Source organism: Ostrinia nubilalis, chromosome 5 (genome assembly GCF_963855985.1).
Source record: "Ostrinia nubilalis chromosome 5, ilOstNubi1.1, whole genome shotgun sequence".
Classification (NCBI taxonomy): Eukaryota; Metazoa; Arthropoda; class Insecta; order Lepidoptera; family Crambidae; genus Ostrinia; species Ostrinia nubilalis.
In genome coordinates, this window is record NC_087092.1 from 11,419,298 (window position 1) to 11,434,680 (window position 15,383).

Below are 15,383 nucleotides of genomic sequence, written 5' to 3' on the forward strand. Positions count from 1 at the left end.
TGCAACTCGATTGTAAGTCTGTATTCGTTCCTAGGATTCCCCTAATACCATCAAATTAAAGAGAATTCAAGAGAGTGCAGATTCCCCTAATACCGTCAAATTAAAGAGAATTCAAGAGAGTGCAGTTTCCCATCTCATGCTTAGGGGCCACGGTTTAAAATAGCATGGTTGCATAGAGCCTACAACGGGCAACCACGTGCGCTGCTCATACTAATTTTCGATACAAAAGCAAGTGTTGGCGCCCCTCACGAGTTTTAGCGGAGTGCCATATGGTAGCGGGAGTAGACTTAAGGGAAATCTATGCTTCTCCGACGGCCAGTTGTATGTAGCATGCTCCATAGTATGCGCACAATTCTGGTCAACGCTAGGGATGGATAAGTGTCGCTGTCGCTGGCGACAGGGTCTTCTTGTTCAGTGTTCATGGCGTAGGTCTCAGGCAAAATGAAATCCACTCGTAGAAATTTATAAACTCAGTGTATTCACGAGAATAATTACACACAGCACTAGAGTCGTATCGGAACTGAGTGAACCAACGGTTTTGCGATAGGAACGTCCGACCCGAGTGATAGTTGAACACAGACTGCCTAGTACTGCTGTGCTGTACTGTAAAGTTTCATCAAAATCTGTTCAGTAGTTTTTGCGTGAAAGAGTAACAAACATCCAGACATCCATTCAAACTTTCGTATTGATGATATTAGTAAGACTAGTAAGAAGTAAGATAGTTAGATGAAATATTTTAGTTTTTGTTTAATAATTATTATTATTATTTATTTATTTATTTCTTAGCTCTGTCTGATAATGGATCTGGAGGAGTTGCAATGGCCACCTCCATTACAACTCCGTAACAAAACAATAGAACCCCATGGAGTTTGGGCTTGTGTGATTCGCCTTGACGAATACTTCGTCCCTAAATGATATCCAGGGTCCGATGATAGAGCTGTAAGAGGGCATTTTTTTTTCACTATGTGACTGTCTTTATTTTGTACTTAATATATATTTTACATATTATACCTATTCGTGTTTCATTATTATTAATCGAAATATAAAAAATTTTGAAACATTACATAAACTCTATTAAAATTTTAAATTAATTTATAAAGTTTTAATACCTTATTCTACCTTAATATTAATAACTTATATCAAGTCTTAATACGGTCACGGCTCAAGATTTTTTTGTCCATTTCGGCGTTCTTTTTACTCTTTTTACGTTGCGTTGACAGTTTGTACCTAAATTCGCGCGGAACTTTTTTGTGAAATGGCTCTTAATTGCCCGTGTAACTGCACCCTTAAGAGCCATTTCACAAAAATATTCCGCGCGAATTTAGGTAAAAACTGTCAACGCAACGTCAAAAGAGTAAAAAGAACGCCGAAATGGACAAAAAAATCTTGAGCCGTGACCGTATTAAGAATTGATATAAGTTATTAATTTTAAGGTAGAATACGGTATTAAAACTTGATAAATTAATTTAAAATTTTAATAGAGTTTATTTAGTCTTTTAAAGATTTTTATACTTATTTCGATTAATAATGAAACACGAGTAGGTATAATAATTATGTAAAATATATTATATTAAGTACAAAATAAAGACAGTCACATAGTGAAAAAAAATCTGCCCCCTTACAGCTCCATCATCGGACCCTGGATATCATTTAGGTACCTAGACGAAGTATTCGTCAAGGCGAATTACACAAGCCCAAACTCCATAGGGTTCTATTGTTTTGTTATGGATTTGCAATGGAGGTGGCCATTGCAACTCCTTCAGATCCATTATCAGACAGAGCTAAGAAAGAAATAAATAAATATTATTATTATTTAACAAATAACTAAAATAATTCATCTTACTATCTTTCTTCTTACTAGTCTTACTAATATTATAAATACGAAAGTTTGTGTGGATGTTTTGAAGTTTGTTACTCTTTCACGCAAAAACTACTGAACAAATTTTGATGAAACTTTAAGAAAGAAAGAAAGAAAGATAGAAAGAAAGATACATTTATTACAGTGGACATCACACAAATACAGGCAATTACATAGACATGACAGTGGCACATAATAATAAAAGAAGAAAAAATAAAAACAAGAGTAAACTGAGCAGTGCCACCCATTCACCAACCAGATGCCCACTGCAACGGGACCCCACTCAGCATATGCCGTGGCCCACGGTGACGAAGGCCACGGCGCTGGTTTTCAGTGTGCCCCATGCCGAGTGAGGGTCACGGACCATTGGTAAAATAAAATAAAAAATAAAAAAGCTGCACAAAATTGTCTAGATAAACATACATAAATAGTAATATTAGTGCACAGATAAATACAAAAGGCGGGAAATCGATAAGGATGATATGACTACGTTTATTAAGAATACTAATGAAAAGAATACTAATAAAAAGATAAAACTGTTTGTATAGGTGTGTGTGTAGTAATTGTGTTAATGTGTAATATTCGTAAAGAGTGACATTGTTACGCGTTGTTGAGTGTCTCGACGCCCGCAAAACCGGTTTGTGCAATCGAATGATTGATTGCGCGCGATTCGACAATTTAGTTCATCCCATATTGTTCCGAGCGTTACACGCGCACCTACAAACAAAAAATAAATAAAAAAATAAAAAGTAAATAAATTCCAGCAGTATTGGTCGTCTAAACATATAATTCAATTTCAATTAGTGTCAAATATATAGTTATGATGTCATTAGAAATAAAATAATAATCTTTACAGTACAGTACAGCAGTACTAGGCAGTCTGTGCTCAATTATCATTCGGGTCGGACGTTCCTATCGCAAGACCGTTGGTTCGGGTCCATATTGGCTTACCTAAAGTTATTTACCCGAAATTGTTCTTCCTAACGATTTTAAATCCGAATGATCACTCTTCCTAAAATTTTTCATCCTAAAGTTTTCATTCATACTATTTGTAGTGCTACCGGCGATGTTCATAACACTCATGTTTCCGAAAATTGTAATTAATAATATCATTTATGTAAATATATTTAAACTCCTACTGTTTTTTATCATAACATTTTTATCCCTAAACATTACCATAATATTTTCACTCATACCATAGAATATTAATAAATACTACGTACAGAAGTGCGTTCTTTGCGAATGAAACGTAAGGCCACAGTTCTAACCTAACCTAAACCAATAATAATGAATAGGACCGATTCGTTTCTGGAACTTGACTGAATGACTGGAGCGGGACTCTGGCTTCGCTCGCTCGACTCGTGCGTTGTGGTCACAGTTCTAACCTAACCTAAACCAATAATTATGAATAGGACCGATTCGTTTCTGGAACTTGACTGAATGACTGGAGCGGGACTCTGGCTTCGCTCGCTCGGCTCGTGCGTTGTGGTCACAGTTCTAACCTAACCTAAACCAATAATTATGAATAGGACCGATTCGTTTCTGGAACTTGACTGAATGACTGGAGCGGGACTCTGGATTCGCTCGCTCGGCTCGTGCGTTGTGGTCACAGTTCTAACCTAACCTAAACCAATAATTATGAATAGGACCGATTCGATTCTGGAACTTGACTGAATGACTGGAGCGGGACTCTGGCTTCGCTCGCTCGGCTCGTGCGTTGTGGTCACAGTTCTAACCTAACCTAAACCAATAATTATGAATAGGACCGATTCGATTCTGGAACTTGACTGAATGACTGGAGCGGGACTCCGGCTTCGCTTGCTCGGCTCGTGCGTTGTGGTCTCAGTTCTAACCTAACCTAAACCAATAATTATGAATAGGACCGATTCGTTTCTGGAACTTGACTGAATGACTGGAGCGGGACTCTGGCTTCGCTCGCTCGGCTCGTGCGTTGTGGTCACAGTTCTAACCTAACCTAAACCAATAATTATGAATAGGACCGATTCGTTTCTGGAACTTTAATATATCGTCAAAGAAAGAAATCTAAACAAAAAAGATATGACTTTGAATAATAGTGTAAAATATGGTTATGTTGAGAAAATCTAGGAGAACAAATAAAAGTATAATAGATGTTTATTGCTAATGACATTATGAAGTTGAATGATTCGGAATTATGAACATTAGAGACAGAGTAGTTAGGAATTGTGATTGTTAGGATGAAAAATTTTAGGAAGAACATTTTCGGACTTCCAATTTTCGGAGTTGAAAATTTAGGTGAACTTTGGCGCACCCCGTTGGTTCACTCAGTTCCGATACGACTCTAGTGCTGTGTGTAATTATTCTCGTAAATACACTGAGTTTATTAATTTCTATGAGTGGATTTCATTTTGCCTGAGAACTACGTCATGAACCCTTAACCAGAAGACCCTGTCACCAGCGACAGCGACGCTCATCCATCCCTAGCGTTGACCAGAATAAAAAAATATTTATGATGATCTGTGGCAAACTAAATTTCACGCTGGTAAAGCCGCGGGAAATACTACATATTTCATACTAGCTTTTTACCCGCGACTTTTTCCGCGAAGAAGTGGAAAATGGTTCTAATAGAATTAAATTATTCTAAAAAATTATAAATTTTGTTAAATTATTATATTTTTTAATATAAAACCTACAAAATACGTTACGTATACGTTTCAATATTTGAATACTTACAAAATTATGATATCTTTCTACAACAAAATTGAAACACTACACCTACCGCAGATTTCTTTGTAAACAATGTTTTTTGTTTTTCCTTTGGGTGCTAAAACCACCAGGCTATTGTGTGCGCATACTCTGGAGCATGCCACATACAACTAACCGTCGGAGAAGCATAGATTTCCCTTAAGTCTACTCCCGCTACCACATGGAAATCCGCTAAAACTCGTGAGGGCGCCAACACTTGCTTTTGTATCGAAAATTGGTATGAGCAGCGCACGCGGTTGCCCGTTGCAGGCTCTATGCAACCACGCTATTTTAAACCGTGGCCCCTAAGCATGAGATGGGAAACTGCACTCTCTAGAATTCTCTTGAATTTGATGGTGTTAGGCTAGGGGAATCCTAGGAATGAATACAGACTTTCCAATGGAATCTCCTCATCAATATTGAAACATTGCAAGTTGCAATGCAATGTTACGTTTTCATTTGTTATTTTATTGTAATCTGACCTTGATTTTTCAAACACGTGTCAAAATAAAAAAATAATTGAAATCAAAAGCACTAAGGAATATTTAATTGATATCAACTTCGAAGCAAGCACAGATCACATAAACTAAAGGGAAATGTGACAAGGGGGCGGAACCGGTGTCGCAACAATATGCCCAAAAACAGAACATTTATTATTATTGCTTGTGAAAGCAATGATGACAGCAGCGACGTTATAATGTAAACAGTTTACATTGCTTGCATACTACTAAAGATTATTCGAACGTTGAATACTGATACCGCAGTGGATAATGAGCACATATTTTGATTTCTTTGACACTGAGTTTCGAACTCAGCGCATTACTTAGCATCTTTCTATATCTCTATGAAAGCAAGTTATCTCCAAAATAACATTCTACACCTTTTTAACCAAATACGAAGCACGTCATCTATCAATAGGGAATATATTTTACAAGTTAATAAATTATTCATAAAATAACACTTTTGTTAAATCATAGAATTTCTAAAAACTAGTACTGAAATCGTACTGGAAACAAAAAAATATTATTAATATGTTATCTAATTTATTTATTAAACGTCCAATTATCAAAGATTTTGGACTAAAGTTTTTGAAAATATTTTATAGCCTACATAGGAAACATTTAGTGAAAGAATTTCTTTTCGGAGCCTATTGCCTTCAAACAAACAAATAATCAAATCTTTCCTCTTTTATTAGTATAGATTTAACAACAAAACTTCCCTCTCGAAACAAAACGGTTCTTTTTCTTCTTCACGAAACAAAACTGAAAGCGGATAAATAAATAAACAAATCTTTGGACAATTTCACAGCGCCATCTAGTCCCAAAATAAGCAACTAATATGCTTGTGTTAAGGGTGCTAGCTTAATGGATATACTACTTACAACCTTTTTTTATAATTTATGTATTAAATTAAATTCATACATAATATGTATACATAGTTAATGAAATTAAAATTCATCATTTCAATTTCTGCTCGGCCGGGAATCGAACCCGGGACCTATCGGCATATTAGTCCGTTTCGAACCACCAAACGGCCGACTCAAAACGGACCTCTGGGCATAGTATCAAATGTATTTGGTCGCCGTATAAATCACCGGTTCATGACACGAACGCACGTAAACGTCATGGCGGGAAAAATGACACAGGTCCTGCCTTGACGGGCGCTCGCGCCATACTAATCGATGTCGGCTTCCGCATTGTAATTTATACTGATATTCACATCAATATTTTGACAAAGTAGTAACTAATATTTAAACAATAACTGTAGAAATCAGTTCTCCAATGAATATTCTTTAATTTGGGATACTTTTATTGTGTTATTGCTGTGTATTAAAACCAAAAATCACGATCAAAATGTGACGTAAATCTTAAAAATTTGCCAAATTATTTTTAGATTTTACTCAATAACGGTAATGAAATTCAAGAATCCGTTTGATTATTGGACTACAAGAATATATGTCCGATGATTACTATATATTTTTAAGTTTATTATACGAGCATAAATAATAGATACAGGACTTTGAAAATGAGTCTGGCGCAATTTTTCCGTAAAATGGTTGTGGGAGATGGGGCACTGCGAATTAAGCAAAAGAGTTTTAGTAAATCCGTTACATTATTGGTCAACAACAAGGATTGACCTATCTTTCGCAGTTAATAAATAATCTCTGGGTGTTGCTTAAGATAGTAATTCATGCTTCCGAAATCTTAGAAATTCGCACGAAAATGTAAAATGGCTCTTAATTGCTACGCACTACGAGACTACGAGCTACGAGACTACAAACTACGGCTGCTACAGATATCGTAGCGTATGTAGGAAACTAGCTACGGCGTCGTAGTACCGATGTTTGATCATTAAGGTAACTTGAGACCGGGTAATAAATTATGTACATAATGCTGCCACTTTACGTTCTGTTTGTTTAACCTAAACATTACAAACGATCGGTTTGTATATTAGAGGACGAATTTTTCCCGCCATTTTTTTGATATGAAGTCTTTAGCCCGCGTGAAATAATCTTTGAAAATATACTCATTAATTCACATCTTCACCGTGAGTGAATAACAAATTTATGCTCTGAGAGCGAACCAACCATTCAGACATCTTCCTAATTTGCAGCAACAACACCAAGTACAAACATAACCATATAACTACATAGTGGAAAGCGTTTTCATAATTACGGGAAAGCCTAATCTTTGTGAGAGGATCTTAACAACACGGCTTTTATTACATATGTGGCCTCGAAGGGCCTTGACTGCCCAGCGCTGACCTTCAGGGAACCCGCTGAGTTACTGCCATAATGTCATTATAACCTTACCTGAACAGCCGCCAGAAAAACTGCAAGCCAGCACCGACACTTTCACATGACACAGGTTTCTTTTGTTTTGTGGCGCGCACTAGCCGGGAGAGTGGTGCGAGACCTTGCTAGTGGTCGGGCGGCGTATTGTTGGTGGCGCGGTTTGTTGTCAGTGCGTCGGCGGCTGTCATCGGCCGTCAGGAGGCGAGCGGGCTCCTCGGGGCGTCGTGCGGGACTGAGCCAGCGCGCCGCGCGCCCGCGCGATCGATAGCCGCGGCAGAATAAACACGCCGTACTAGGACCGCCGTAAGCTCGCTCCGGTGTTGCCAGTCTCGCCGCCCGGTGTTGCCACATCCGATGTTTACCGCGGTTTGTATCTCCAGCGCTCGGTTCTCGCACCCCCCGCTCGGGAATTCTTATGCGTATCGCCCCTAGACTCACAAATAGGCGTCGTTATGAAATATCATACACCGTATATGTTGAGCAATCGAAAATTCGCACGGTCGGCAGTTATTAAATTGCAATCGCTATTCGGTACAGATCCTTATTCTCGGCACTGAAGCGTGTATAATTTACGTGTAACCTTCACTTATCTGTACGTTTGAGACGATGATTTCCATAATATGTCCATCTGTAGTCAGAAAGGAACATCGTGCAGTTTTGTCATCGAACTATCTCGGCAACTAGTTATCTTTATGCGATATAACATCAGAGCACAGTAGCTAAGCAGAGACCGTAAGATATGAAATGTATTTATATGCAATTCCCGATAAAAGGTTCGGTTTTACTATGATTTGTCGATGCTGCATAATTTGGTATTCATGAACGTAGGGCCGGGCAATTAAGTGTCTATCAATAAAATTTGATTGCGGATCGTGTACACGCTACGTAAACAACGTTACCGAACCGTCCTTTTGGAATAATTCAAACAACTTTCAAGAATTTCTTTGTAAGCAAAGAAAAAAATTTTCCTCTTGAAGTCATCTGAAAGTATAAAAAGTTATACTGTCGTCGAGTTCTTGTGTTGTTTGATCCAATACTTAGGCAGGAATTGTCGATGAGCTATGAAGTACCTTTGTAGACAAAAAATCACAAGTAAAATTTTCTCTACTTTTTTAATGAGTGTTTTTTTGTAGAGTGTGTTATAATCACTGTGAGATGATAATGTATAATTTGCTAAAGAAAATATGATTTATGAACCTAACATAAGCGAGTAGGAGGAGGTTGATATAAACACATTTGGAGCCCTTGGGCATACAGTTTTAATTAATTTTTCACTCACAAAACCCGTATGCGGACCACGTCCTACCCTTAGAGCTAATTTAAATGACTCATATTTTCAGAATAACATTAAAAATGAGTTAATTGAAATCCTAATGTTTGGATAAGAGATGTAGCTTACTAATGTACCACGCATTTTAGAGACAGGTATTTGTAAAACCATTTTACTAGATTCTATACTGAAATCGCATAATTCAATATTTTATATAAATTCTAGAATAAAGAGATTCTTTACATTTGCAAATAATGCGATCATAACGCATTTAATTTAGTTGAGAAGAATCAGTTTTTGTAACTAGTTGTCCATGCATAGTTTACCGCGAGCTAGACATGCTATTTATTGACAACGTTCTTATTAAGGTTCTTTCCACCTCTCTCTGACCCTGATGTACTGTCAAATGCGACAGTTATATGTATATATTATATTGATGCAGAGTACAGGTTTTATGTGTAAGTATGTAGGTAGGTACAGAGTTCCTCGTACGAGTGACAGTTATGTGAGACTTCGCGAGCCTCTCCGTAGTTGAACAACTACAAACGTATGTACAGACAGAAACATGTTAGACTAAACAATTTTGTAGCAAAAACGCATCTATAGCGACTGCATAAGATCCCTGTGTTTAATTTAATTAAAGTTTTAGTTTAATATTGCACGCCTCGCGCTCACGCTACACACGCTCTACATATTCTCGTGACAATGAAACTAACGCCCGTACTCACAAACATTACTTATGAAGTCTCACAGTGCGCGTGGACGCACATGGTCATACACGAACCAATCACAGAACTCTATTCAACGCTGTGCGTTCGATTTTCTGTTTCACTTAAGCAAGTATTGTTTGTGCCTTAAGCCCACTGCGTATTGCATATTTGAATTAACGCTACCGTTTGCGTTCATATTCATGATTAGATCCAGTGTGATAAGTAAATAGAACGCACACCACGCCTTCCCCTTTTCTTACCAAAAGCTATGGCTAAATAACTACGGAGATTTTTTCTCATTTCCTTTTATTCCCTTCCAGCAAATAAATAAATGTAAAGCGTCCTATATTTTATGGCTCCCTCAGCTAGTTTACCTTAAGGACATTATAGCCTGACCAGGAACATAAAAACCCTGGCATAGAGGCGCGTCAATTGCATTTGATAGTGCAACACTGAGTACAGTCGTACCTGTGTTAAATTAATAGGCTAACTTTATGTATCAGGATTCAGGATTACGGGCTAATTTGATATTTTCATAAATTAACGAAAAAATATTATTATAGGTAACCTGGTTTAAATGAATTAAATGAAACCATCAATCGAGCTAGTAGGATTTATTTTATTATTCATCAATAATCAAATTCAGAACTTGAATATTCAACTGCAATGTCTGCTCATGAACGCTTCAAACTCGGTACTTCTTTCCCAATTCCATAAAATTCAACACTTAGAAAGTGACAAAAAAAATTAAAATTGGTAGTTGAAACAAACCACAGCTAATTTTCATAGTGGACTGTACTATACGATAAACATGTCAGTCAATTTGACAACCTTTGTCGGAAACATTATTCAATGAAAATATTGTCCGAATCCTTAGTATTTCTCTTCGACAAATACTTTAACACATTGTGAACCACTTTTCTTTCACGACTATAAAAAGATTTTAGCAATTTAATTCACAAAATCAATTGCGCACATTTAAAATAAAGTTTGTTTACACTTTGACAGCAATAGAATGACATGCAAGGTGACATGTCAATGAAGTTTTCAGTTACTGTTGCCATTAAAAGAAATTAGTTCCATTAGTTTTCCGCAACATGGCGAGGGTTTTTATGTTCCTGGTCAGGCAATACTACAACTTCAAGAAACATTATTATTTCTGTTTTTAAATTCTTTCCATAAAAAACTTCAAGTTTATGTCTCTATTTTTTGTTACAGTGTACTAATGGCCTCCGAGATTTTTGTCAACAAGCAATTTTAGGTTCAACTGTGACCTAAAAAATAGTCGCGATTTGTTACATTTGCCACGAAAATGTCAGATGCCTTTCTCTGCCAATTATAAACGGCTTTGCCGGGCTCGATCACAAACCTCTAGAATCTGGCAAAAACATGGCGCTCACAGATGCTTTACATTTTGTCGTCCTCATTTTTCGCAATCCATCTTAAACATTATAATACACCGAGTTTTTGCATCTGCTATATTATAAGTAAGATGTCTCAAGTAGGTACTTCAGTATCAGTTAAATAAACACCTCAAATATCTAATAAGTACCTACGTTAATATACTGCTTGAGTGTTTGCCCAAATAAGTATCCTGCAATCAAAACTGGTAATGGAGATAATAACAAGTATTTAAATATGTAGTTCCAAAAAGTTTTGCTATTTGAAACATTGTTTCTCACAACCAAAGTTATGCCGCTGTCCATTTTACTCAATAAAAATACCTCCAATTCAACCTTAGAAATTAGGTTTCCACTTATTTATCTAAATACAAAACATAATATAACGGCTGCAAATAGGTCAATTGTCTAAATTGGTCGGATCGCAGCTGACTAACCGTCGGCACGCGCCGGGAATGCGTCCCAGGTGTTTATTATATCCACGACTCTTCCTTGAGATTAATAGAAGGCTCCGAGGAAGCCTTCAGACAAATATAAGGAAATATAAACAGGGTTTTGGTTGGTGTAGTTTTATTGCTAATACAGTTTATACAAATTATATGCGGTACATTTATTAACGTTTTGGAATTTGGTGACAGAGCGCAAATAAATAAAGTTTTTAGAATAAACGATACTTACTGTGACAACAGACAATAAAATTGATTTCATTTAATCCGTAAAGAACCTCCTACATTTGTAGTAAAGCTCAAATATCTTCTGAAGATTACACACACACACACATCATTTACAGCTTATGACATGGCAACCTGTCATATCAACCCATCATCAATACAAAAAATGTAGTCTTTTTTAGGTTGCTAAGTATTATTCGTAGAACGAGTTATTTTAGACGTTTACTGTGGCTCCTTAAAGCTCTTAAGCTTTCTTCTGACCCTACTCGTTACTATCGACCCACACCATAGAAGGTAAAGGAAATCAATAGTTTTGATGTTAAGTATGATTATAACAGTTGACTATTGTTCATGCTCGTTTAGATAGTCATCTGAATTAGAATAGGCAGACAGCTTACATGTATCAAATAAAAGGCACAGTTAACTACAAAATTGCCTTGTCACAGCGTAGATAGAGACAGTAGGTTAATAATGAAAGATGATCATTTTTCCACTTTTAAACGCCAAATGAAGTTTTTTTTTTGTGTGCGACCAAAGTTACTACTATGGTGTGCGACACTGATTTTGACGTAGGCAAAAAGAATTTAGTAGAAAGGGTTATTTTTACGTAGTTACAAAATGAAATGAAATCATAACCATAAGGTTATTATACTTTTTTTCAATTTAGCAAACCACTTTGAGCAAATGTTCCCGGTTTGGTTATATTCTAACCGTTAGAACATTATCAGTAATAAGAATAAGGCCTTGCTTCGTAAAGAATGTTCAGCTATAAGGTCAATAACGCCATGTCAGAAGCTGGCGGTTCCTAAAGTCTGACACCGGGGTTACGTCCTTAGATCATGATAGAAGAAGATCAACTCCAGAAAGTAGTCTTAAAACTTTACAAGCAATAAAACAAAATAGCCTTCTGTCTTTCTATTTTCGGCCCCATACACCCAACATTTCATTATAAACGCATTAATGTAGTTTCAGGGCATCAGTAATTTCGCGATTAGCCTCCATCGATCCTCAGGTATCAGCGGGCCACATTAGCCCGAAACTTGGCGCATTAAATTCGAATCAACCGCCATTTTAAACGAACCAGTTAACAAGTTGCAAACAACAATTTGGTACAGTCAGCGTCATATAGTTCGTAACACCCAAAGTAGCCAAAAAGTTCGCAATACGTCTTTATTACAATTGGAATAAGGTTGCGTTGTTAATTTTTTTCCCACTTTGGGTGTTGCTAATTGACGCTGACTGTACGATCGTGTCAGAGCCGACGCAGTATTTTCGGTTACAGACCAGTTGAAATAAATACTGCGCGCCATACCATTATTTTGCTAAACGTAATTAATAAATAACGTTAACGTTTTAAATAACGGTGTAGGCATTGATCCGTAGCATCCAGTGTAATATTTTGAAGCGTACTTAATTCGATTTGGGTTTTAAACCTGGTGAAGTGCGAGTGCGTGATTTTAAAATCATTCTATGAGTAGTCTAATAAATATGAATTTCATTGTGGTAATCGAGACAATCAACCAAGTACCTATTGATGTTGATTTACAGATGGTAAGATACTCTTACGTTTGTATATACTTTCTTAGTTATTAATGTAAGTACTTTTCTTCCAGAGCCAGAGTCCCTCATATCCCTGGCCCTAATCCTGCGTGGGCTATCACACGTCCCCCTCACATCAAAAAGATAGCAAAGTGGCACTCGCCCTATTAGTGACCTTGTCGGCTGAACCAACAAACTGACAGTGGATAGTAGGCATTAGAGCAGCGATGCCCAAAGTGCCTCCCCGAACCGCCTAACGGGGCTATTGGACCACGTCTCGTTCCCTCCTGTGTAGCCAGGATCTACAGCTTGACCGCCAATAAAAACCCAACCAGTGAAGGTCAAGTTTGTCCCCGGGGAAAGTTAACTGTCATTGGACCCGCAACGCCTAGCTAGCGCCAGTGTAGGCCAAATACTCAATTTGCGTCTGGTAAATTGAGGAGAGTCATGTACCTATAATGGAGACTGAACGACCTGATAATGATGAAGACCCAAAGTATGGTGTATATCAACCACGTGGGGACTTTGAAGGGAAAAATAAATTTATAAAGGGGTGTGATGTGAAATGAGGAACTACAATAATATTCGTTCGTTCGTTGCAGCCAAAGGACGTCCACTGCCGGACACAGGCTTCCCCCTAAGATTTCTACAATGAACGCGGTAAAGGTTACCTGTATTTTTGTATAAATAATACACCGTACAGACAATGAGGAAACTTCTAACCCTCATTTCCCTCAGGAAATAATCTTGAAACAATATTAATTTGTCAATTATGACAGTTCTCATCTGCGACTTGTGAAAGTGGTGCAATTATGATTTGTGAAAACCGTAGGGGATCCACCCAAAACCGAAAAATATAGAAAGTGGTTTACAAGACCAAAAAGTTTGAGAATCTTTGCATTAAAGAGACAGAGGCTAGTCGGATAATACCGCGGTGTTTACTTTTGGCTGGCTCTTCGGAACGCAAACAACACGTGGGTCGATCGGGACCTAATTGATTTCGTAAGTAAAACACGCGAAATATACTTTGAGGGATTATTTCTGTGTAGACCTAAAACAAAAGTTATTTCCAGTTGTTTATGGAGTTATGAACGTGTTGGCTGCCACTTAGAAAGGGTTTTCACTTATCGATGTATTATTTTTGTTTGACTTTTTTTCTAGATACGGTTTTTATTTGTTTACATTAAAATGATAGAAAAAGAAACCTCAAAAGACATCATTCATAACGTATTCTTACAGGGTAACTCAGTAGCTGCCATAGCTTCCATCAAGTTCGATTCACAACTAAGTAAGGCAAAAAATTAAAGCACAACTCCGAAACCTACTTCCCACCTACGAAGCCAACACGAGTGAACATGGGATGAAGAAGAATGACTTCAAAATAAATGAAGAAAGAGGTCTGTCTCAGTGTCACACAATAAAGCTAAGTATAATATTCGAAAGCTGCAGTAAAGCTTTCGATTCGATGTTGAATTTAGTAAAATGATCACAATCTCCAATCGAAATGTTATTCTAGTTTTAATATTTTAAGTTCGGGCACACCAGCGCCGCCAAGACAGCTAGAAGTCGAAATGGTCGTCATGGCCGAAATAGGTCGGATGGATCATCATCATCATCATCATCCTTTTTTTGTTAAAAATCATTATAAAATTTAAATACTAAAAACATGAATTTAACTTATGTAATTACGAAATAAACTTTTACACCATAATGTTTATTGCAAACTCAGTGCCTTCTCGGTATGAGACCGGCACGCCAAGTTGTTTAATCAATTTAGTTGAGAATTAGGCGGTAATTACTATGAAATGAAATTTCTAATTATGTCGGAGTGTGTTCATTATTATGCCATAGTTAGACGTCCTAATTTGAAGTTGGTGTTTTGCTTAATAGAGTGCTAAGATAAAGAGAAGTTAGGTATAAATTAGATTGAAAACAACATTAGCACAAAAATATTTTGGCATATTTGGTTTGTTAAATTCCGTCCCATCAGTATTTTTGACTCTACTATTGGTTACTGTTTAAAAATAACTAGTCTAGGTAACATACGCGTTCTATATATGTTTTACGAACATAACGGTCACAGAATGCCCTCTGTATTACTACTGTAGGCAAAAACTACTTACTGAACGGATGTCGACTAACTTTACACTGTTATCCCTACTTCTGTATATTACGCTTTCACGTTTTAAAACCATTGAACCGATTTTGATGAAATTTGGTACATAATTAGGATAGTTTCTGTGGTGATCCGGGTTTTTGAAACAAGGACGCGCGATAAAATTATTCTGTGACAGACAAAACTTCACGCAAGCGAAGCCACGGGCAAAAGCTAGTTAGTCATACATCAAAATAGCACATAGATAGGTACTTTTTAACGCAATCTACGGGTACGAAATCGCGGGTAAAAGCGAGCTTAC

At 37.0% G+C, this 15,383-nt stretch overlaps 1 protein-coding gene across 1 annotated transcript in view; it reads right to left on the reverse strand.

Annotated features, from left to right (window-relative positions):
• LOC135072267 (heparan sulfate glucosamine 3-O-sulfotransferase 1) overlaps window positions 1–7,581 on the reverse strand; it is a 59,229-nt gene extending 51,648 nt beyond the window's left edge. The window contains exon 1 of the mRNA XM_063966204.1: window positions 7,395–7,581. The gene's annotated coding sequence lies outside the window, so the exon portion shown is untranslated. The remainder of the gene's footprint in view (window positions 1–7,394) is intronic.
• Between the last annotated feature and the right edge of the window lie 7,802 nt (window positions 7,582–15,383).